This window comes from Bidens hawaiensis, unplaced genomic scaffold (genome assembly GCF_021521415.1).
Source record: "Bidens hawaiensis isolate Kalapana, Puna unplaced genomic scaffold, B.hawaiensis_p1.1 tig00067408_1, whole genome shotgun sequence".
Classification (NCBI taxonomy): Eukaryota; Viridiplantae; Streptophyta; class Magnoliopsida; order Asterales; family Asteraceae; genus Bidens; species Bidens hawaiensis.
The window spans coordinates 28550-53588 of NW_027501951.1; the positions used below are offsets into that span (position 1 = coordinate 28550).

The window sequence follows — 25039 nt, forward strand, 5'->3', positions numbered from 1 at the left end:
GTCTATTTTATGCTAGAAATTGATTAATTAGAAGCTTAAGGGGGTTAAGTGTAACATAATCATATATAAAAACAACATATTAATAACCTAAACCCTAATCCCCACCCCTCCCCCTACAACCGATCGGCCCTCCCTCCCCACACCCCCTTTGGCAACGGCAACCACTAACCACCACCATATCACTTCCTTTTGATCTCGTTTTTCATAATCGGAGAGTCCCGCTCTTGTTTCTAGTCATCCCTCACTTTCCTCTTGTTTGTTTCTGCGTTTTTGGAGGTATAAACATAAACCCTAGTTTTCATAAATTATGTTTTAAGTGTTTATATGCTTTGTTTTGACTAGATGATACTTGTTTATGCTTCGGTTGTTGATTTAGATGATTTCGTGTGCTTGCTGATTTTTGACAGCAGAGATAGTTAAACTTGAACGAGGTGTAACTTATTAAATATGAAACCAAACTGGACTATTTTTGAGTCTAAAAGGTAGTACTCTTAGCCTAGTTTTCAGAAAACCCAGCCACGCCTGATTTGGAGATGTTTTGGTCACTCAAACGATTTAAATGTGATCAAAGGTCAAAACCGGTACTGGACAGATTGTTGATTTGATGTTTAGACGACTGTAACTGGATGTTAATTTGGTAATTGGTAGAAATTATTAACACTACAGTGTACTAGGTTGAGTCTAGTTTCTAAAGAGTCCAAATTTGTAATTTTTGAACGTGTAAAAGTTAACTTTTATTATTTTACAAAAACGTAGTGCAAGTCTGAATTGTGGGGTCTGCTGTTAGGCTATTTTGAAATTATCATATCTCATAAACTAAAAGACCAAATGGGTTAGTTCCACTTCTAGAAGTTAACATATTGAGTTAAGAATCTAACCCAATTAGTCTTGCATTAATTGAATTTACCATTTAACGGGAATAACAAATATCATTCTGTTGCGCATGATTTTGACTGCTGTGAGTTTACAGTAATGTTTTGGTCTTTGTGAGAAAAATATGTGGAATAAAAATACAATAAAAATAGTTCTAGAAACCTAACTTATGTGTGCTTTTGTGACGAGTTTTGGTGAATTAATTGATATGTTATGATCTGTTGAATAGAGTAATCTTTCAAGTAGAAATCTGTCTTGATAAAACTAGCTGCTGAACTATGTGAAAATACATGAAACGTGTTTGTTAATAGATAATTGCCATGTTTTGACTAAATTGCCCTTGTGGGGAGATAATTTACTATTAATGTACAATGTTAGTATTTGATGCTTAAGTAGTTGTATACACATGTAACGTATCACCAACGTGTTTGTCGAGTCGCACTTATTTCACAAACGAAACACGAAACGCATCTCATACATAATTTGTATGTGCTGAGTCTAGGGACTCACTCGTAGTTTAAATACTTAGAAAAATATCGTTTTTTTTAGAACACTAGTGAGGATTTTCTGTGACGCACACCTTTTTCTCGAATCTTTATGGTTATCTTCGCAAACAGTGAGTTTCACGTCCCCTTTTTACTCTTTTAAACGCTTTTTATTTGGGGGAGATAACATACTCCAAACGCTTTAGATTTTGTTATTAGTTATATATCACTTGTAAGGCTAAGTGGCAAACGAACCAACTAAAGTCCTTCAAAACATCGAACCGTTTAGTATTTGTATAATAACGAGTCACTGTTGAGTAGTACTACTGGGTTTGACAAACCCCACCCAACTCTAAACTCGACTGGAGGTCGAGTGGGTGTAATCTTGGCTAACACATTTCCATGGTCGTGGTTGACATGGTGGCAAGGCATATGATAAACAGTCAGCTTCGGTGTCGAACACTTAGTAATACTTGTTTTATAGGCTAGCTACCTATTGATATATAATTGACTTAACATTATCTGGTAACACAAACGCAAACACGTAAACGCAAACATTTTCTTTATTTATATATGTGAACTCACCAACCCTGTGTTGACACTTTTAGTATGTTATTCTCAGGTAGTCGAGGCGGGCGCGCGGTATAGGAATATGCATTTCATTGAACACTATCGTTTTTGCAAACTTGTTTTTAAACTGTTATTAATTGGGTTTTAAGTCGTCCTGCGTGACGCAACACATGGTTTATGATTTACGCTTCCGCGCGTATTTAAACTTTAATATTTGTGGTTTAAAAACTTTGAATATGGTGTTTGATTATAACTAATGATTCCGATCCTGTTAGTTCACACCCTCTAACGGTAAAACTCCGTTAGTGGATTTTGAGGGTGTGACAGACAACAAGAATGAAAGAAGGTGGGTCAGTTACAACGCATATTAATAATCTTAATTCGAACCTCTCCCGCTTAGTGTCAGTCGGCATTAAGTTTTATGATGAAGTTCAAGGTCTTTTGTTATTATCCTCTTTGCCCGACAGTTAGTCGCAAACAGTGACTGCGGTTTATAGTTCGTCTACAAAAATTACTTTTGATGGGATTCGAGATTTGATTCTTGGAGAAGATTCAAGACGCAGAAGTTCAGGTGAATCAGCAGGTAATATATTAGTCACAGAAGGCAGAGGTAGGGGAAAACGAGGCAGTGGGAGCAGGAAGAGGAGCCAGCCTAGGACTCGTAAAGACATTGAATGTTGGGGTTGTAAAGAGAAGGGGCACTTCATGAATCAGTGTCTGAATGATAAGAATGAAAAGAAAGAAGTCAACACTGCAGAAGAATGCCCAGAGGATGAGTTTTTAGTTCTTAGTGTTGAGAGTAACGTTGATTCTTGGGTGATGGATTCTGGTGCATCGTTTCATGCCACTCACTGTAGTGAAACGATGAAGAATCTAAAGTTTGGGGATTTTGGAAAGGTTCGACTAGCGAACGATGATATTTTAGAGGTTAAGGATATGGGAGATGTTGATTTGATAACTTCAACCGGTACTTCTTGGACTTTGAAAGACGTGAGGGTTATTCCAAGTTTGAAGAAACGCTTGATTTCAGTTCGGCAGTTGGATGACCAGGGGCACACTGTTAAGTTCGGGAAGGGGTAGTAGAAAGTAGTTAAAGGGAATCTCGTGGTTGCTCATGGAAAGAAAATGGGTTCATTGTATATGGTCGGTATGTCATTGAAAGGAGTGGATCCAGTTTTGGTGAAAGACAAAGTCCGGTTCACAGAATCTCGTGGGCAGAAAAAGGTTCGTTTTGCAAGTAACAAACCCAGAGCCAGAGTGAAGATTCAGGATGAACGAGCTAAGAAGTTTAAATCAGTCAAAGGACATCGTGACAGTGGGAGCACAGGTCGTGTTTCAATTATAGTTCCAGGTTGACAGTGGATTAAGAAAACCAGTATTCCAACTGTTAAAGTCTCTCCAGTGAATTACTTGCTGAATATGGAGAGTGTTTGTTCTCAGAGTATCTCAGGATCTGGTAGTTTGTTTCAGTGGGAGCCGGTAGGGACAGAAAACGGGCTAGGGACAGTTTTAGCCGTGACTGATGTGTTGGAGCTTCGGGGAGCTTCAATGGGGCCTTCAGGTTAATTGATTAGAAGACGGTGCCAGCTAGAAGTTTAATGTTTAGATTACAGAAGTATGATGAGGAGTGCAGACGAGAGTACTCAAGGCCTCCGAGTGGGAGATTGTTGGGTTTCGTAGGCCTTTTTCAGTGTAGGCTCGGTTTATTATTTGAAGTCCAAAGGGCAGACGGGTGTAGGGTGGCTAAACCGAAGTCCGGCCCAGTTTAGATTTCTTGTTAAATAATTTACAAACCCTAGACTAGTCTCTATTTAAACAACGTTATGTACTTGCAATCTGTTATCACTCAATAAAAGAAATACCTAGTTGCCACCCGTTGACGTAGATCAGTTTAGACCAAACCACGTTAAATCCTCGTGTCCGTTTATTGCTTTCGTGTTTATGTTCGGTTCGTGTGTGTGTGTTTAATCCTAACAGTCACTCCTGCTAATATTTCACTTTGTTCCATCAATAACATCCAAACACAGTTTTCCATAAAAAAAACAAAAAAACTCCTACAATATTTAAAGAATCAAGGGGTCTAAAAGTACCAATAATAAGAACGTATAATCAAAATGAAAATTAAAAACAGATTCCAAACGTAGGCGCGATCAAATTGTACACTTAACTGGAATAAAATAAATAGTGACTAAGATTGTACCTTCAGTCCATTCGGTTAATTCCATTGAATACCTAAGTCAAGATTATCCATATGCTTGTTCTTTAATCTATTTTCAGCAAAGTTCATTCGTTTATACTATTAATTCAAAATCACATTAATGCGTGTTGTAGACAACAAAACTTCACAAGGTAATATGCAAGTTGTCATGCCTAAACTTCACAAATTCAGATCTTCCTAAATAACCTATTGTTTCTCCCAAATTTCTGAATAACCTAACTTGTTTAAATTTATCACACTGACATCAAATTAACCGGTGAAACAATCAAACATATTAGAATTGAGATATAGATTGTTAAAGCACTCATTAATTTACAAACAAATTGACAAGAAAACATCCATCAATTTACAAACAAATCAACAAAAATTATACGAATCTATCCTTTTGGTAGATAAAACAAGAAAATCAAACCCATAATCCAAACCTCCTTAAATTCACATAAAAATATATCTTAATCAAGAATTACATTTGTAAAAAAACCAATCTTTAATCAATTTCTTCAAAACTGAGACAACCCCATATAATTAAACAAGAGATTAAACTCAACCCCAGATAATTGAAATGCATTAAATTGAATCTATTGAATGAAAAAAATCAAAAAAATGTGTTAAATAGAATCATACATCGATAAAAACTGGAACACGATTGAGGATGGAATAGAAATACAAATTGGACCTGGTTATCAACAAGGATGTAGCAGAAAGTGATGTTCGGGGACCGGTGATGATAGGCGGGGTCCGAAGGTGAAGAATGGTGATGAAGATTGGCGGTCAAGAAGGGGAGAGGAGAAGATGGTGAAGAAGGGTATATTTGTCTGCTGAATGATTCAATAAGTTTTTAAAGCTAAATGATTAAGAAGTATACTGATCCATTAACATGTTTTGTTTTAACCAACCAAACACACATACCCTCTGAATGGCTCCATTCAGACTCAACCAAACACCCACTGATTTAATTCAAGTCTTTTAAATTGTTTCAGTTTAGCCCCCCCATAGTTTTAAACTGTTTTAATTTGAGTTCTATAGTTTTGCTTTGCTAAACTATGTATACTTTGCAATTTAACCCTAAATTTTTCATGATTTAAATTTGTTTCCTAATATTTGTTTTTATTTCCACATACATTTTTTTCTAACATTTATATATTTAAAGTATTGACTTTTATAATGGTCATCAAATAAAAATTTTTGGTATGACGTTACGACATGTTTATATTTAATGTTGTCGCGCCTTAAAAAAAGTTGTGTTTGTAGTAAAGTATATAAGTTTTGATGAAAATGAAGTTGTATTCGCAATAGAGTATCTTTTTTTTTTTGTATCGTAAGCTATATACAGAGTGTCAGTGTCGCATAGATACTGTAATGAGCCAGACCGATACCGTCAAGTTCTTCAGATATTTAGATAATAATTTTTTTATGGAAAATTTTTGAAAAATGATAAATAAAGTTATGAAATTGCGTTTTTAAGCTAAATTATAGGAAAACATCTATGGAATGGGCTGAAAATGTTCTAAAAGCATTCTCATCCTATCCCCTAAAATTATGTGAGTGAAATTTGCAAATTATAGGGTGAGGTTGTGAGTGTAACTTATAGGGTGAGAGAGAGAGAAAATATAGTGATTTTTATAAATTTGGAAAAATTTTGTTTGCCCTTATTTATTTTTTAATATTTGTTGAATTGGTTGTGAGTAAACAAGAGAGAAAACTGTTATGATAAAAGTATAAAAAATATTATTTAATTGAACATGAGAGATAAATGTAATGTTTTTTAGTGTAATTATAGAGATGTGGATGGGAGATATGTTAAGAGCAGTCTAAACATATCTCTCATCTCTATTTCTATAAGGGTATGTTTGGTTGAAAGGAATGGAATGAAGGGGGAATGGAATGAGAGAAGGAATGGAATGGACAAAGGAATGAAATGGATCATTACCATTCCTTTGTCTTGTTTAGTTAATATATGGAAATGAAATGAATAATTACGTTATGTTGTTTGGTATCCGAAAATTTTTTTATGAATGAAATAGAAATAATTAAAATATTCCTATCTCAAAATATAAATTTTTTTTTAAAAAAAAAAACCCTGAAATGACGACGGTGGTGGTAGCTCTGGAGATGAAAATGGTGGTGGCGGTGGCGACGGTGGTGGTGGTGGCGGTCAGGCGGGGGGGGGGGGGTGGGGGTGGGGGTGGTCAAGCGATGGTAACATTGGTAGTGATGGCGGTGGTAGGGTGGTGATGACGGTGGTGGTGGCCAGACAATGATAGTGGTGGCGGTTATGGTCGGGTGGCGACGGTGACAATGTTTGTTGTGGTTATGGCGACGATGGTGGCGGTGGTAGCTTGGGTGGTAAGGTGGTGGTGGTGGTGGTGGTGATGGCGACGGTGGCGGTCAGGTGGTGGTGGCGGCGGAGGTGGTGGTGGTGGTGACAGTGGCGGTGGTGGTCAGATGATGGTGGCGGCTATGGTAGTGGTGGTGGTGGTGGCGGTCAAGCGGCGGGGGTGGTGGTTGTGGTGGTGGTGGTCAAGCGATGGTAGCATTAGTAGTGATGGCGGTGGTAGGGTGGTGATGACGGTGGTGGTGGCCAGGCAGTGAAAGTGGTGGTGGCGGTTATGGTCGGGTGGCGACGATGAAAATGGTTGTTGTGGTTATGGCAACGATGGTGGCGGTGGTAGCTTGGGTGGTAAGGTGGTGATGGCGACGATGGCGGTCAAGTGGTGGTGGCGGCGACGGTGGTGGCGGCGGAGGTGGTGGTGACGGTGGCGGTGGTGGTCAGATGATGGTGGTGGCTATGGTAGTGGTGGTGGTGGTGGCGGTGGTTGTTGTTAGATGATGGTGTTGTTGAGAAAGTAGGTTGAAGGAGGAATGAAATGAAAAAAAAAGGGGTAGGAAGGAATGGTTTTGATGGAATGAGATTCCATATGTAATGGATGATTCCATCCCATTGTGCAACCAAACACCTCTTTTTTCATTCCCACGTAATGAATCATTCCATTCCGCCTGTCATTACTGTATAACAAACGCTACCTAACTATACTAAAAAACATTATATGTCTCTCTTCTATTCAGTTAAATAATATTTTTCAATATTTCTATTGTTACAATTTTTTATCTTCTCTACTCACAACCAATTTAACAAATATTAAAAAATAAACAGAGACAAACTTTGTTTACTCAAATTTACCAAAAATCACTAAATTTTGTCTCTTCGCCCTATAAGTTAAACTCACAACCACTCAAAACTCCACCCTATAATTTGCAAATTCTCCTCACATAATTTTAAAAAATAAAACGAGAATGCTCTAAAAATGTATAAATATGGAATCCCAAACATCCCCCTCAAACAACTCTAAAAGCAACAGACTTTAAAATCTTGTAGCCCAACGCAATCAAGATTAACGAAAAACCGATAAACATGTGTTCGAGGATGTAAAATTTAAATATGAGTGACTAGTAAGATTAAAAGGCAGAAATAGTTCATATAACTAAATCTAATTTACTAGTTTAAAGATATTTAACGCTATATTGATGTAATGTTTGGTCAAATCAAATAGGTATTTTAACAAAGTAGCTAATGATACAATCTGCCAACTTTTGAGTAGTAAAATTACTTTCCAATTTTAAAACGAGTCGTTAAATTAAGCATAACTGTGTTTAAGTTTAAGACAAAATTACAGATATTGTCTTTTATGTGTGTACAAATTTTAGTCATTGTCCTGTCTTCAAAATTGATATGTTTTATCCTTTACGTTTATAATTCTAACAATGTTTGCTATTTGGCCCTAACGCAGTTAGTTTTTCCCGTTAAATCTGGTCATGTGCCTTGCACATGAGGGCAAATTGGTCATTTTATGTATTAAATTAAAAATATTCTTAATATATATATATATATATATATATATATATATATATATATATATATATATATATATAAGGAAGAGTGATAAGCAATGGAGGTAATTTCACAATTACATGACAATGACAAAATAGTCATTACATAATAGGGTAAGAAAAGTAATTTGCCAACATATACATCAACTCTCAAAACTTTTGGTACAACATCATGAAGCTTCATTTTTTGTGACATTACTTTTCAATCATTTAGAAAACAAAAGGTTATGGTTTAAATATGTTGTTGTTATTATTATTATTATTATTATTATGGTGACTATTCATATTCTTACCTCTCATGTGTCATTATGTGTCTACTAACTTTGTTAGCCTATATATAGTGGCTTCTTGTGTATAGATGCATACATACCAATGAAGAACAAACTCTCTTTTCTCTACTTATTATGCTCTCTATACGTTATTCAAAACGACAACCACAACTAACGTAAAGCAAGGTCCGACTTTGGATTTAGAATGGTGGCCTAATCATTGTTGGTTCTCATTTGGGGGAGTAATATGTAGAAATTAGAATGTTTTGATGTTTTTGTATGAAAAAAATAATGTTGATGCTACTTGAAAAGAGCAACACATATCTGCTTTTGGATAAGGAAGTTGTACTGGAGTCAAACTTTTTAAGAAGTTTCTCTCATCTTTTTGTTATAAATCGGTTTTGTGTGTTGTTTATATTTGCTGTGCATTGTAATGAAATTTGGTGCTTCTAAGTGCATGTTTGGTTGACAGTTAATGAAGAATAGAATATGAAATGATATTTAATACCATTCTATAGTAAGCCCAAAGCTAAATGTTGAATGATTCAAACTTTTCACAGCTGCATCAGCATCCCATGTGCATGATGCATAAATCAGCATAATAAGAAAAAAAAAATCTTATTTTAGAAAACTTTGTATAATATTTTTAAGTCAACTTCTTAGGTCAAGTGTCATACCTTAACCAAATATGTTGGATTTGCATCTGTGCCTGCTTAAATTACAGAAAGCATTACGAAGATTAATGTTGTATCAATCACGAAAATACTGAAGAACAGAGATAATAGCTGCGGTTTCATCGAAAAAACTAACAAAGTAAATAAAGAAAAAGATTAGTCAAATATAGAACAAAATATACACGATCACAATGTGGGCTATATAATGTTGATCAATAACCAAACGAACTGTTTGCCTCTTTAGGTGGATTTGAAGGAATATAAACAATTATTTTGTCCGTCTCTCAAACCACCTAAGGCAAAAAAAAAAAAAACTCCATTAAACACACATAATAGAAAACCAATTTTTACTTGTATGCATGATTAAACTTTCACAATATCGATTGAGGTAGAAAATGAACTAACCTGGACGAAACCCTAATTTGTTTGGGACTTCATGTTAGAGAAGATGTAATGACGACGAAGAAGGTAATTGTTGAGAGATGGTCGGGTGAAAAGATAATGCAATAAGTTAAAATATTAACCTTTTAATATTCCCAAGTGTTAAACTGTTGAAGAGAACGTGGATGGAAAGATGTAATTTTCAGTTTTTAATTTATTTTAACCTTTTAGTATTCCTAATTGTTAAATTTAATTTTTAATTCCTAATAATATTTTATTAAGTAACTTTAAGATGACTTCCTAATTATTAAATACATTGCATATGTATAAATTTCGCATGATTTAAAATTACCGATATCTCCGAATTACCACCGCAATAACCGATATCTCAAATATCGACCCTTGACCGATATCCGATATTTTTCCGCATTAACTGCTTAACGTTTAATGAGAAGCAAATCTACAGCCGATGGATGGTACTTTGTTTCAAGAGGAATTGCATGCATTACATCTGTCCTTCTCGCAAACCTTATGCTGATGGTTTTACTTCAAAAGTGCAAAGTAAAAAAAAGAATTAATTTGCATGATAAGTAACACGTTACCACACAACGAAATTAAAAGACTATAATGTTAAATTTTCTTTTTCATGTATTTTTATTGATATAGCTAGGGACTGGGCAGTTTTCCGCAGTTTGATACAAATCGTAACATGAATTGGACATAAGGAGTAATAACAGCCACAATATATGTTCAGATTTTATATAGTTTTACTAATTGTAATTATTAATATAAAATTCATATTTCTATAAAGGGTCTAGATTTTATATAGTTTTAGTAATTATGATTATTAATATAAAATTCAAATTTCTATAATAAATAAAGAGTCTAAATAAGTTAAAAAAACAAAAGGTTATGATTTAAATATGCTATTATTATTATGGTGACTATCCACGTTCTTAACTCCCAGGTTTTTTTTTCCAAGTTTCTTAATGTTATAATGTTGGGTTAAATGTAATCGGTTTGTTTACGGGTCATGGATCGGCATCTTATCGGGTCACAAGGTTAGATAGTCAACTTCATTCCGAGTCATCAGTTGGTATATGTGATATCATCAAATATTTAACAGGACATGTGTGTGGAAGAAGTCTAAGTTGACCAACATATGAGGTAGGGATTAGAGATGACCGAAACCTAATTCAATTGACGATCCGTTAAGAGAGGTTATTATTCATTGGTATGTATGTATGTATGTATGTATGTATGTCTAATACAAGCACAAGACGCCACTATATATATAGGGTAACAAAGTTAATAGAAACATTTTTCTAATTAGTTGTGGGTTTTAATAGTTACTAGGTTTTGTTTAAACTATGATGTTTTTTTAACATAATGGTTCTGTTTGTTAGTTTAGTCCAAGTTTAAAAAGATTCAAACGTTATTTAGGTTTCTGAAGGATTTGTCGGTTAAAAAAATTCATAATCAAATTGGATGCATTCGCAATTTTATTATGTGATGAACCTTACCAAAACGAACCATCAAAACCGACCCAACTTTTTTATATTCGATTCCATGAAATTGGAGCATATAAAAACAGTGCACCCTCATGAACAAATTTATGGATCTGTATTGGGCATAAGGATAAAAATCGATTAAAAAATAAAATATAAATACGTTAGCTTAAAGAATAGAGCCTGAAATCTGCTTAATGAATAAGTACGGAATTTTCAATTTACTCTAAAAATGTAGGAGAGCATGAATTTAGATACGAAACTATCAAATTTTATTGAAAAACTAATATTTGAAAATAAACGAAATCAGTGTAAGACAAATATAAAATTCTAAAGTAAGATTTGGTCAAAGTAATTAGTTAATTATTTATCATATATTTTAAACACGAGCACTACTGAAAATTCTAAGATTGTTAAAAGGTTATATTAAAACATCTTCTTTGTAATAAACAAATAAAATAAAAACACAATGATTTGAATATAAGAGAATAGTTTTTCTTTTCAAAGTTTGTATATTACTCCTTCCAAATCCTGAGTATATTTTGTTTACCTTGGATTTAACAAAGTATATTTTACTTTTCATCATTTTTTTACTTTTAAAAGGGAAAATTTTTAATTTCATTTTAATTTTAGACAAAACAACGTGTTTGTTTAAAATACAAATCTTGTAGCAAATCATGAGCATTTGAGTACGGTTTTATTTAAATATATATAAGTTTTTAGTAACATATTAGGACAAGACCTTTTTTCCTTTAATTGGTGATAGCACATTTATCCACCAATTACTCGAAATGAGGTTGACCCATCTGACCTACGTGACCCGATAGGATGCCGATCCGTGACCCGTAAACAAACCGATTACATTTACCCCAACATTATAACATTAAAAAATTTGGAAAACAGGTTATTTGACACTTTTTGTCCAAAAAATAAAAAATAACCAAATGATGCTTCAACTAATGTTTTGTAATTTTATTTGTCAAAAAGTCAACAAACCTGGACTTTGTCACTACCAAGAGAAACACCATTTTTTTTACATTTACAGTAAATTTGTTTTTCCCTTAAACAGGTGATTGTAGGTCAATCATTTGTACACAGATGTAATGCAACTGTTCAATTTGGTTCAAAAGATGAACTGTTTTTCCCGGCCACCATAAACGGCTTGTATAAATTCTTCGAGAAAATTGCAGGAAATATTTGCGGTACCAATAATGTTATATAATTGTCACCATTAATGGCAGTAGATGATTTCAATTTTTAGTTGTTATTTTTTTTTAAGTAATTTAAAAGAATTATATTACAAATATGTAGCACGAATACTTTGGCATTAATGTATAATAATCAATTAGTTATCAATTAACAAAATGATCTAGGCCAACTTTACATTTTTGAGCCAACTTTCTTTTTTGTGGCCCAAAATTTTTGAATCGGAAAACCAATCTCGAATGGTTTTCAAAAATTCAAAAACCGAAGTATCGATATTTTGTTTGATTTTAGCAAAAATATGAATAAAAGTAAATCATGCACACCCTTAATTCTTGGTATTTAGTTTGTATTGTCTTAACTAACCAATTCATAATACACATCTGTTATATGTATTTGAAACATTTGAGCTTTGAAGTTAAATATGTGCGAACAATGCTGCGCAACATGTAGATGACAAGGTAACATGCTCAAAGTTTATAATATCAATCATCGAAACAAAAGAACAATGTTGCACAAAATGCTATGAATATGCAATATGTTTTAGGTAGACTTGCTTCACTTTTAACTTCTAATAATATGATTGTAAGCTATTCGCATGCAGATTATTAAACAAGCTAACGAGCAACCACAAGATTCACCTTTAAACAAGCTAACGAACAACCACGAGTTTCTGATCATATGGATCAAACAAAGGATATGATACAAAAAGTGCCATGTTTTTAGTATTTAAAAAATGGATAATAGGATAATACATAATTCACACTTATTTTCTATTTGCTCTTAATGGAGGGTTTACGATTTTTAACTCTGAACTTCGTATGTATTTAAATTCATGCCTTAAAGTCATATTAAATTAAATAACTCATCATACTCAAATTCCAAACTCATGTTTTAGGGCTTTCGATCAAAATGATAATACAGGTTAATTGTTGTAAAACTTAGTTTGAAAGGGTCCTCCAAAATGACGATACAGTGTTTTAATTCGGGTGTTTAAACTTTGAATTAACAAAAATCAAGTCGTTTTGGATCACCTTTTTGAGATCAATTTTACATCAATTGACTCGTATCCTCCTTCTATCAAAAGCTCTAAAAAATAATTTTGAAATTCGGGAAAACGTATAACGTCGTTAAGTCATTTTTAACGGAGGATCATTGGGGGCCAACTTTTTAAAATTTGGGACCGTAAGTAGTGATAAAATAAATAAGGGTTATTATCGGCCAATACCAGTCAATAGGGATTATTAAAATCCAATAAACCTAAATTAAACCATGAAAAGTTTAAATGGTATATAACAATGATGAAGAGAGCACAAATTAAAACAATAAAACTTTGGTGGGGCTAATGTAAACATCTAGAAAATTTTATGACAAAAATAAGTAAATAAAACAAATGTTACATTGGCATTTAGTTGTGCTTTTATATATATAAATAAAATCACCACCTTCATGAACACAATTTAAGCTTTTTGAAATGATACAATTTAACCCAAATTCATTTTGTTAAAATGTGTTTTAACCTAAACTTGTTTAACCAGTCAAGCAATCTAACTCAACCTGAATGTTTTACCAGACTTAGTTTAAACCCATCATGCAACCATCCAAATTATTAACATAACATAATAAAAGTATGGAAACTTGGAAATTAATAATCTTAAATTAATACAGTTGGTCAATATTAATCCCAAATTTGAAAATAGTTGCCACTGGTCTCAACTTTCACACTATTTGTTTTCACTGGATCGCCGTTTTGAGGTAAGGTTTACATCAATCGACTCGTATTCTTATGCCGATCAAAAACCCTAAAATATCAGTTTGAAATTTGAAAAAAACTTAGCCACTTTGAAGCATCACAACACAACATTTAGATTCATAATAAAGTTTTAAATGATGAGATTAAATCAATGCATTGGTACACAAGAATGAATGGTATTCTTATCTGATTGATGCAAACAACTTATTATAGCCCTCGATCAATAATTTGCTTTCCCATCCAACCACTAACCATGACCACCAATATATTTGCACACTTGGATGACCTGCTATGTCATACGTTTCTACAAACCAATGAGTTGCTTCTCTAGAACCCCACAGCCATGGCATACAAACTTCTACCAACAAATGAATCACATGGCCTTCATAACACTATAACACTATCAGAAACCCTTTGGGATTATAGAATGACCCTTCAAATGACACAGAGTTTCGCATATTAAACGTATCACAGGTGTCCTTACAGGACACATTTATTTAACACAAACAACAACATGGACACAAAGGCCCTTCAACACAGATAGGGAACATGTAAGAACGACTTCTGTGGGAAACGAAACTCCATGTCAACATGCGTTGCACTTCGTCGATTAAGAGGCTTGGTCTGTGTTAATGAATGTTATTATTAAGTTTCAGACGAGAATGGAACAAGTTAAAGAGATGGTCTTCCCTCATGTTCCATCAAAATCAACTTTTATGGCCCATTTGGGAAACATTGACAACTCCATTCAGATACTCGGTATCTGGGAAGGCACAAAATATCATACAACCTATGGTCCGTACTCCGAGATAAGTGGACCCCATGTTCACAACCCCCGCAATCGCATCTATATCCTTGCACTCGTGGATCCCCATTACCCATTACGTTACAAACAAAAACTGTTTGCTATGGTTGGCACAACAAAACTATATGAGACTGCGATCGTCAACAGACTGTTAGGAAGACCTACTACATTAATTGGTTTACGGGCGAAAAGGGTGCAATCTTTGTTGAGACCCTTGTCTCTCCCACTATAGAAGTTTGTTAATGTCATGTCGTTTTCTTAATTCTCATCACATTCCTACTTGTCAGTTTGTGATGCCCCAAATAAAAAGTTTTGTTTCTATAACTTAAGTACCTGGTAATTCATAACACCATTTATCCAACAAATATGCATATGCCAGTATGCATGTGGACAATAAAATCACGTATGCCCACCACTTTACCCTTTTTACAATTCGTTGACGACAACTTAGTGGTCTTAATTTGGCATTTATTTATCTGCCGATTAAATTTCAACTCTAACTACTCACCAATTAACACACATTTAATCCTTTATGTTGATTAAAATTCACAAAACCAATAAAAACCTACTTTATTAGAAAATATTTCACAAAACACGATGTATCCAATGCGTATGGATATGTTAAAATTTTTGTGCGCAACCCCTCCCAAAAAATCCACCAAACCATATGCACAAGTGGCAGCTCGCTCGCACGGATAGCCCATTACACACAACACCAAACACTGCAAACCAATACGAGAAGATAATTTGCGTGAACCCGCAGCAACACGCGGACACTTTTGCTAGTTACATTATGATACGTATAGGCTTCCTTTCAACTCCCTTGTTTCTCTCTCATGAGACGCCAGAAAATTTATTATCTTCTCATCGGCCGACCACCTCATCTCTCCAATCGTTCCGTTACAATTATATTCCGGCAGTTGTTAATTGTCCCTTTTAACATCCTTTATGTTTTAATCAGTGATCTAATCGGTTTCAATTTAACTCTTTAAAAACCATCGTTCAATCATCTATTCATAATTCAATCACTGTTTTCTCTCTCACTGGCGACCATCCATTGGATTCTTCAGTCGATTATAATCAAAACTATCCTCAACTCCAAGCCTCCAATCAGTCCATTGAATTTGCCAGAAAAGGGGGATGTATAATCCTAGGTAAAGGAATTGAATTTAGGGGTTTCTTATGCAGGCTGGCTAGATCGAACGAGGTTGCCAAGAAGTTCATTTACTGTGTTTCTCAATTACTTAGGTAAATAATTCTAATTTAAATAAATGTATTATAAATAGAATGATGTTGGTCTTAAACAAGTGATTAAATTGTTTATAAATATGATTTTGGACCTTTTTGCTTCTCACTTGACCAGCTTCAAAACTCATCCGTATATCTTGTTTACCATTTATGGAGTTATGGGTTTATCCTTTAAAATAATAATGTTGTTATAGTTTGATTGGTTTATATTTGATTTTTACATTTTAGTGTTCTCATTTGCAATAGTTGTAGTTGACGTTATTTATATAAAAAGATGAACAGGAAATAAACAATAACTAATTAGTTCAATCAAACTTTAGCTACCTATAAATCAAGCGAGTTAAAGTCACCCAACATGTATTTTACTTGTTATAGCCTCCAAAATGGTTCCGTTTTAAATAATGCTCTTACTATTTTGATGTGATTTGTTTATGTTACAGGTATTTGCTTTGGATATTGTGAATAGAAGTAACAAGCACAGCTTTTAATGGGGCAAGAGAAAAACCTCGGTCAAGCCTTACGGTTAGGTCATGCTCAGTACGTCTCTGTGACAAATCTCAAGTTTTCAAAGGTCAGTTAGTTAAATTAAGTTGTTGTGAGATTTACCGAGCTTTTAACCATTTATTTGTGAAGTTCTTAAGACTTTATTATTTACATATTATCAACTGACTTGTGTGTTTGTTTGATATTGCAGCTTGTGAAGGGGCTGAAGTTGTTTTTCATATGGCTGCACCAGATTCATCCATTAATAACTACAAGCTGCACTATTCAGTCAATGTGCAAGGTAAATGAATATTGTTGAACATAGTTCAGTTGAGGGAAACTGCACAAAATAGTCACCAATTTACAATTTCTTTGTGATTTTGGCAACAACCTTCGTTTTAACTTATTTTATTTATACATCGCTGATGTGACACTGGTTGATGCCATGCCGGCAGCCACTTTAGATGCCGCATATTCAAGAAGTTATTTTGTTAAAAAAAATCCCCTAAAAATATTCATTTATTTACAAAGTTAAACAAATATGTTTTGTGATATGTATTTAAAACAAACTATCAAAAAGACATGTCAGATGCTTCACACAGGCCTGTAAATGAACATGAACGAACATGAACGTAATCATGTTTGTGTTCGTTTGTTTAACTTTAACGGAACAAATTAAACGAACGGGTTTACTTGTATGTGTTCGATCATTAAGAAAATGAACGTTTTAAGTGTTCGTTCGTTAACAATATAAACGAGCGACTCACGAATGTGAATGAACGAACATCACTGAACATAGACGAGCAAACATAACTGAGCTAAAAACCAATTAAAAGTAAATGTGAACAAGAGTGTGGGGTTTAAAAATATGTGTGCTCATTTCCCGTTAGTTAATTTCTTTGTGTTTTCTTACAACATTCATTTTGGTGGATCTGATTTTCTGAATCAGGCATTCAAAGGTAAAGAGATGTCCGGTCGTATGGGAGGGATGCAAAGGACTGTTAAAAATGTGTGGGTATACAAAATAAACCCTGCAAGGAACTCGATTTGTGTTAGAGGCCAAGTATGATTCTTAATTTGGTCTACATATTTTATCAAGTTATTATGCTCACATTTTGCTTGTTATCTTGGTTTATTATAGGTACGAGGGAACGAAGGGGATTTCGTATTCCTAAAAGATGCATTGTACAAGAAACCCGATATATCAACGCTTCTGTTCCTAACCTACTTTTCAACAGAAGATGAGGATGTAAGCAGTTTGAAGCCTCTGGTTGCAGATCTTGGAAAGACAGATCTGTGTATGGCTACTGATTGATCAATGCAAATCTTATTATTATTATTATTTTAGAGGTAGGTTGGTTGGTTGGATGATTCTTGAATCTTGATAATTGATAATAAAAATGAATTGTTGTGGTTGGTTAAAACTATGCAACTTCATTTTTTAATAATTATTTTTTAAGTTTTGTCACTAGGGATTTTTGTTTCTCTTTTATAATTGGGTGTTAATAATTGAATCTTTTCATTTTAAAAAGGTATAAATGGTTTGTCACACATCTTGTTAAACGAATAGAGGAAATATGCCGTCATTACACAGTGAGTAAAAATTCATAATTTTAAACCTTAGTGGCTTAGTTATTAGTTATTGTATCGTATATCATAGCGACTACAAATTTGGCTATATCAAATGTCAGTACTATAATGAACCAACCTTTTACCAACCGAAAATAATACAAATGCTACAAAAATGAGTCATTTACGCATTGGTTCAGCTTGAACAAAGTAAAACTATATTCCTATACATATCACTTCAACTGAGAATAAATTCTCACAAAAATTACTAATTTTATACATTAATATGTCTTATTATACAGTGAACATTTTGAGGACTATAAAGTTTATCACATTTACATTTGATTCGGGCATGCCTAAAGCGAAGAATATTGGAACTAAAATGCGCACATGCGATACTTTTTGTTGTCACTATAGTTCGGAAACCTAGCTTTTTTTGTTGTTGGTACGAGCCAAACATTACACCTCCGCTCGAGTGAATTTCACAATGCACAAACATGTATTTACGATAACATGTTAATATTACTTGTATGCATTTTTTTGTTTAGTTATGCTATAAACAAAATCATATATAGTCTACGCAGGGTGTATAATGGATTGAATTAACGTATTACACACACACACACATACGCACAATTAAACTACTATTTCTATGTTTGAAGGAATGGAATAAAATGTTTAAAACCAACAATGGGTTGCCTTACATAACCAAATTTAATCTAACGTCAATTTCGACTCCTGATTTATCTCACCCGTTTTATAATGTCATAGAGTTATGCATTGTTCATAGTTAACTCGTTAGATCCAATTCTAATCACAATAGTTACGTTTCTTATTCAACTATATAAATCATTTGTTCACTTACATGGCTCATGAGTCTAATCAATCACGATCAAATGCCCACCAGGCCCTCGCCACAACGCCTAAAAAGTTACTGACTGAATTCTCATTGCATCACCCCCGCGCCACAAACCGCTGAATCCCTATTGCGTCCCCGCCACAACGCGCGGGCACACATACTAGTATATATATATATATGATTAATAGAGTTACACCTTCACTTCTCGCTGTAATATCACTTCTCGCAAGATCCATCCTATATGTATATATATATGTCTAAGAAGTGTAAGAAGTCATCTGGTGCGTTTGATATGTTGATCTGACAGTGAATATGGAAAGTGTGTTTATTGTGCGGTGTGTTTTATTAGATTTAATTATGAAAACACACTTCCTACACTTTTTAGGAAAATTCTATTTTCTTATTATAACACACACACACACACACACATATATATATATAGGATCAGGATCATGAGATAAATTTTTTTGAAATTGAGAACTATGAGAACCATTTTGGACCACAAAAAATCCAAAAATAAAAAAAAATCATAAAATAAAAAAAACACAAAATTGAAAAAAGTAAAAATACCAAAATTCTTATTTTAACATCTCGGTTTCATTAAAAAAAAAACTCGATTTAGCCAAATTATATACGCATATGTATAATTTAAAATATATGATACTGTACATATGTGTATATTACGTAACTAAAGATTAAATAAAATTATACGTATGTGTATAATACGACGTTTTTTTAATTTTCTTATTTATTTTTTATTTTTTAATGAAACCGGAATGAAATATAAGAATTTTGGTGTTTTTTACTTTTAAAAATTTTTGTTATTTTTTGTTTTATGATTTTTTAAATATTTTTTTTAAAGGTGTTTTTAGTGGTCCAAAATAGTTCTTAAAGTTCTCAATTTACAAATGGTTCTCTTAGGATCCTTACTCTATATATATAAATATATATATATATATATATACACACACACACTATATTATAATACATATAAGAAGAGAAAGAAAGTAATGTCACAAAAAATCTTAAAATTAAGGGGGTGTTTGGTACAGAGAAAAAGAATGGGAAGAAATGGAAATAGAAATGGGAGAGAAATGGAATTGGAGAGAAATAGAAATGGGTGGAGAATTGACAATCATTTCCTTTGTTTGGTACAATAGAGAAATGGGTGGAGAAACGGGAGCAGAGACGTGATTAGGGTTCCGCCTCGGCATCATCATGGTGGAGAAATGGTGGCTCAGAGACGCGTCGCAACACCGCGAACGGAGTAGAGCGTCATCATCATCGCCGCGCAACATCAACACCGCGATTTAGGGTTCCGCCTCGCAACACCGCCTCGCGATTTAGGGTTTCGTTTTGGCTCAGAGACGCGAACGGACGTGGCTGCGGCGTCGGCCGCCGTGCCGGACGTTGGCATCATCATCACCATCGCCGGTCGGAGCATCATCATCATCATACGCGAACGGAGTAGAGCAGAGACGCGATTTAGAAGCAGAGAGAATTCCATTTCTCTTCCAAATGGAGAGAATTGGATTTCTCTACTTTTTGCCTACACCCAATTCTCAGAGAAAACCAATTCTCCGCCCAATTCTCCGCCTAATTCTCCCAAACAAGAGAAACCTAATTCTCCACCCTCAAATCTCTCTACCAAACACCCCCTAAGAGTTTTACAAATCACATTGCATATTGTACAGCTTTCTATCGCCATTTTCACAAAATCGTACATCCTGCTGGTTATTCAAAATTCACACCCTAAAATACCAAGCACCGCCTTTTCTCTCTTCAGTTTTTGAATTCCTATCTTCCAAAAACGCCCTAGATCTGTTACTTCTCCAGCGTCTTCTGATCCCCTTACACCTACAACAAATTCATTTCATTTTCATGCACCCTGATGTTGTGGCAACTGGTCAGGCGACTTCCATCAGGCTATGAGCTAAATCACATAAGTACAATTTCTTTCTCTATTCGATTGTATATTCGCAACCAGTTCAAGATCTGGGGAATGATGGTTACAAGAGAAAAAGAAGCTCCAATTTTTATCCCTTATCCATCTCTTAATTGTGAAAACGATCAACTGCTGATAATTTGTTTTTCAAATTGGTTTTTGTTTTTGTTTATTTTTTTGTTTCAGGAGAGAGAGAGAGAGAGAGAGCTGTACTTTATTCATATGTCGAGAAAATGATACCAGTCTTCAGGTTTGATTTTGTTATTATATTAACTATCAATTGTATATTTTATGTGTAATGGACACAAAACTATTGAACTATTGTTTTGTGCAATGGCTGTGTTTATCTTATTTTTGTTTGTTTTTCAAATGTTCTTGTAAGGCCCCGGTCCTGGTGCCCTACATTGGATGGTGGATTTACTCATCAACATAGTTCTAAATATCAGAGTTAATTTAAACTTTCGCGTAAATGAAATATGTTAACCATTCATTACAAAACATTCGTATCTTGTCTTTAAAACATAATGTAAAACATCATAAATAAACATCATGACAGTTCCTCTTCAGACAGCCGCTTCAGTTCATGCCATGTGTCTCCTTCAAACCAATTGCTTTAATCTATTCACCTGCGTGCATACTAAAAGTCAGTTACGCTAAGTTAGTTCTAGGTAATGCAGGTATCATACAATACATCCAGATACTTATATATATACATATCCGTAGATACACAATACTTACTCGTACATATCCGTAGATACATGTTAGTTACTTAACCTTCTTATCTTTCTTTCGTACATACATAAGTATATACTTTCTTTTGTTTCTTTTATTCTTTCTTTCTTCCTTTCATACTTTTATATTTAATTTTACTCTACATATTCATACGTTATAAAGAGCATTACGTCTAGTTCCTCAAGTATTATTAGGGCTCGGTCCCTTTTCTTCCTCGGATATTATTAGGGTTCGGTCCCTACTTCCTCAGATATTATTAGGGTCCGGTCCCTACTTCCTCGACTATTGTTAGGGCTCGGTCCTTTTCTTCCTATAACCTTACTATACATTTATTTATAACTTCCATACATACTCTATAATATACATATATCATTCATGCATCATTTATAAAACAATCTCATCTTATAACGGTCATCTTCCCTGACGATACGTGCAATATCCAAAGATCGTTCACTCACCGACAAGCATTCATTCATAACTTCATTCATACATGGCACACACTTACCATTTAAGGTAAGTGTATTAACTATCACATTGAGTATGCGCACAACCCCAAAAACATAACAAGGAAATGTTTAAGGTAAGTGTATTAACTATCACATTGAGTATGCGCACAACCCCAAAAACATAACAAGGAAATGAGACTAGAAACTCACCTGTAAATGGTTCCTCTATGAATTTACTGTTATGCCCTTCTTGAGCTGTGCACGGCTAACTGTGTATTAATCTTAGTATCAATTAACTACTTCTAGCTATACCATACTTCTAGGTTATTGTAACCCTTAGCTATGGGGTCCGAGGGCAGCGCCCCTGGCGGTGGGGTTCTAGGCGCGGCAGCCCCTAGCGGGGTCCAAGGGGCAGAGCCCTGGCTGAGGTTAAGCTGCCAAGTCAGCTTGAAAAAATTTTATTTTCATTAATAAGTCTTTACCTAAAACGTCATCAGAAAATTGAAATTTTATTTTTTAATCAAATCAAATCATCGTTTTGAACGTTACCTTTCATTATTAATTAATTGCTTATTTTTAGTCCTTATATCATATAAGTCCATATCTGTCGTTTACGTATGCATACTTTGTTTATCTTTAGTTTATTTCATAAAATCATACAGAGTCCGTATAAGTTTATTTGTGGCGTATAAATCCTATAAACGTGTAAGCTATTCTAGGTGTATAAGCTGTTCCAGCGCATAAGTCTTCTCCACGTATAAGTCGTCCTTAGCGTATAAGTCTATCCCAACGTATAAGTTATATCAGGCATATAAGTCATACTTATACGCATATACATATACATCATACACTCATATATGCGGCTCACACTTATACGTTTCAGATACATACACGCTGTCTAACCTTATGTGCTGTTCAGCTCTTGAATACACGTTTTTGGGGTTTTTCTTCGATTCCGGCGCCGTCAGCCACTGTTAACCACCATGGTTGATCGGGGTTTGATCGTTTATAGTCTAGGTAGCTTCGGGGTGTTCAGATCTGAGCTAAGGTGGTCCTTAAGCTCGTTTTTGGTTGATTAAACGGCCGATCAAAACTAGATCTAGATCCAAACGACTCATACGGCATCCCAGGGCTGTGGTGTTGGGTTGTAGTATATTGGTGCAGCTGAGGTAAATCATTTCTTACATTCGGTTGGTTTTGGATCGTTGAAAGGATTAGTGTAGAGGGTGTTTGGCTTAAGTGTGTGTTTTTGAAGGTGTAGGTTATGGTGTAGAAATGGATGAAAATGGAAAGGATTAGGGTCTAAGGGGTATTATACTCCCTTAAGCCCATGAACCTAAGGCACATCTTTCATTTTTGGTCCATATTTATTTTCATTAATTAGCCTACTTATCCTTCCATCTTTATTATTTTATTATTTTTCCACTAACTCAAGTAAACTCTTCCATCATAATTAATTAATATATATAAGATATTATTCTAGAATTTTGGGATGTTACAGTTCTTGCCATCGTCCACTGTGGAAAAGCCGGTAAACATTTGTTACAAAAAGTTGATACCTTTGAAGATGGATCAAAAAAATTCTTTCAGGAATATTGTGCCCTCTATCATTTACTTTAAATTTTAAAGAGAATTAGGATTTTTATACTCTGTTGTTTAAAGGCACAAACAAAGTAATGAGATCTGGGTACATAATGAAATTGTTCAAGTTCATTTTTAATATGTTCTTAGCATAATACCTTGTGAGTTTGTGCAATACTTTATGTAAAGGGTATTATTGTTTTTTTTGTTTTGTTAGGGGTTAACTGTCCATTGAATTAGGACAAAAGAATGAAGATTGCCCTTGATGCTGCAAGAGGATTCACATATTTGCATGAACCATTTGAAAATATGACAACCCGATCAACAAAAGTTTGTTATTGGTGAAATATGTGCATGGGGCGAAACTATAGACGCATAGGACATTGAACATGCAAAATGATCATGTGCTGCAACAGCTTTAGGTAACTAAAATATGTTTTACATAACGTGCTTACAAAAGAATTATATTATGTTATTTTATTAACATTTCTTTATATTTTGTTTGACTAATTAAATCGGTTGGGGTTATGTTCGGGTCAAATTAACAAAGATTAAATAGATATACTAAATAATTCAAGTAAAAAAATATATAAATATAAGGTTCATTTAGGCTCACGAGCTGGATCGAGCTTGATAAACTCGGGCTCATTTATTACACATGCTTATTTTAGGCTCAACCTCGACCTCAGTTAATCTCAGCTCAATTCGAACTTTTTGCGAGCGGAACTCGAGTAGCTCAAGAGTGGCTTGGATTATTTACACCCCTACAATTAGTATGCTAATCTTAACATAAAAAATTTAAGTGTATTCACTGGATTATACATTTGAATATGCTAATCTTAATATCAAAATTATATTCATGTGTATTAACTAGGATGGAGTGGTTAAAAAAAGTCGTTTAGTTGGAGCATCTCAAGATAGAAGATTGATTGTTCAAGATCCTATCACAAGTCAAAAAAGACATGCTAGCCTTGATCTTATTAGCACAGATGCGACTGCAAATATGCTAATGATACGCGGCTCGACCTCGACAATGTTCTACGCAGGTGCTAATTTGAAGGTATATAAAACTTCTAGATCATAATTACGTTACTTGTGCAGGATAATAATGAATGGACTATATGACCTCAAAATAAGAGGGGTCAAGGTCGGCCAGTGAGACGGATAAATAATGAATGGATCATTGGTTTTAAATGAGCAAATTAATTTAATAATCAATGGGTGGTAATTTTTGTCAGTAGTCAAATAAAATAATTGGCTTGCGATTATACTTAAAAAATGCTCAGCTTTGACTTTTGAAAGTCAAACAGAAAGCTAAAACAAAATGGAGAAATCAAAAGCTAAAATAGGATATTATAATTGGTTTTTGCGCTCAAGTTGGTTCAGGTTATAAACCAAATCTGTTTGATCATATTTGGTAAAAACCAAATTGGCTACAAATCGGTTCGGTCAATAAAGTACCAAATTTTATGTGGTTTGGCATACATGCATGAAAATGAAAGATTACATTTAACACTTGGCCCAACTTCAGTTCTTATGTGTGATACTG

General features: G+C 34.1%; 1 long non-coding RNA gene and 1 pseudogene across 1 annotated transcript; both read left to right on the forward strand.

Annotated features, from left to right (window-relative positions):
• The first annotated feature begins 15756 nt into the window (after positions 1-15756).
• Positions 15757-16703, forward strand: LOC143604956 (uncharacterized). Its single transcript, XR_013148400.1, has 3 exons — positions 15757-15781; positions 15816-15875; positions 16570-16703. It is a non-coding gene; the product is annotated as an uncharacterized LOC143604956 (long non-coding RNA).
• A 523-nt stretch (positions 16704-17226) lies between these two features.
• On the forward strand, positions 17227-17673 carry LOC143604957 (large ribosomal subunit protein uL3m pseudogene; annotated as a pseudogene).
• Positions 17674-25039: the final 7366 nt, after the last annotated feature.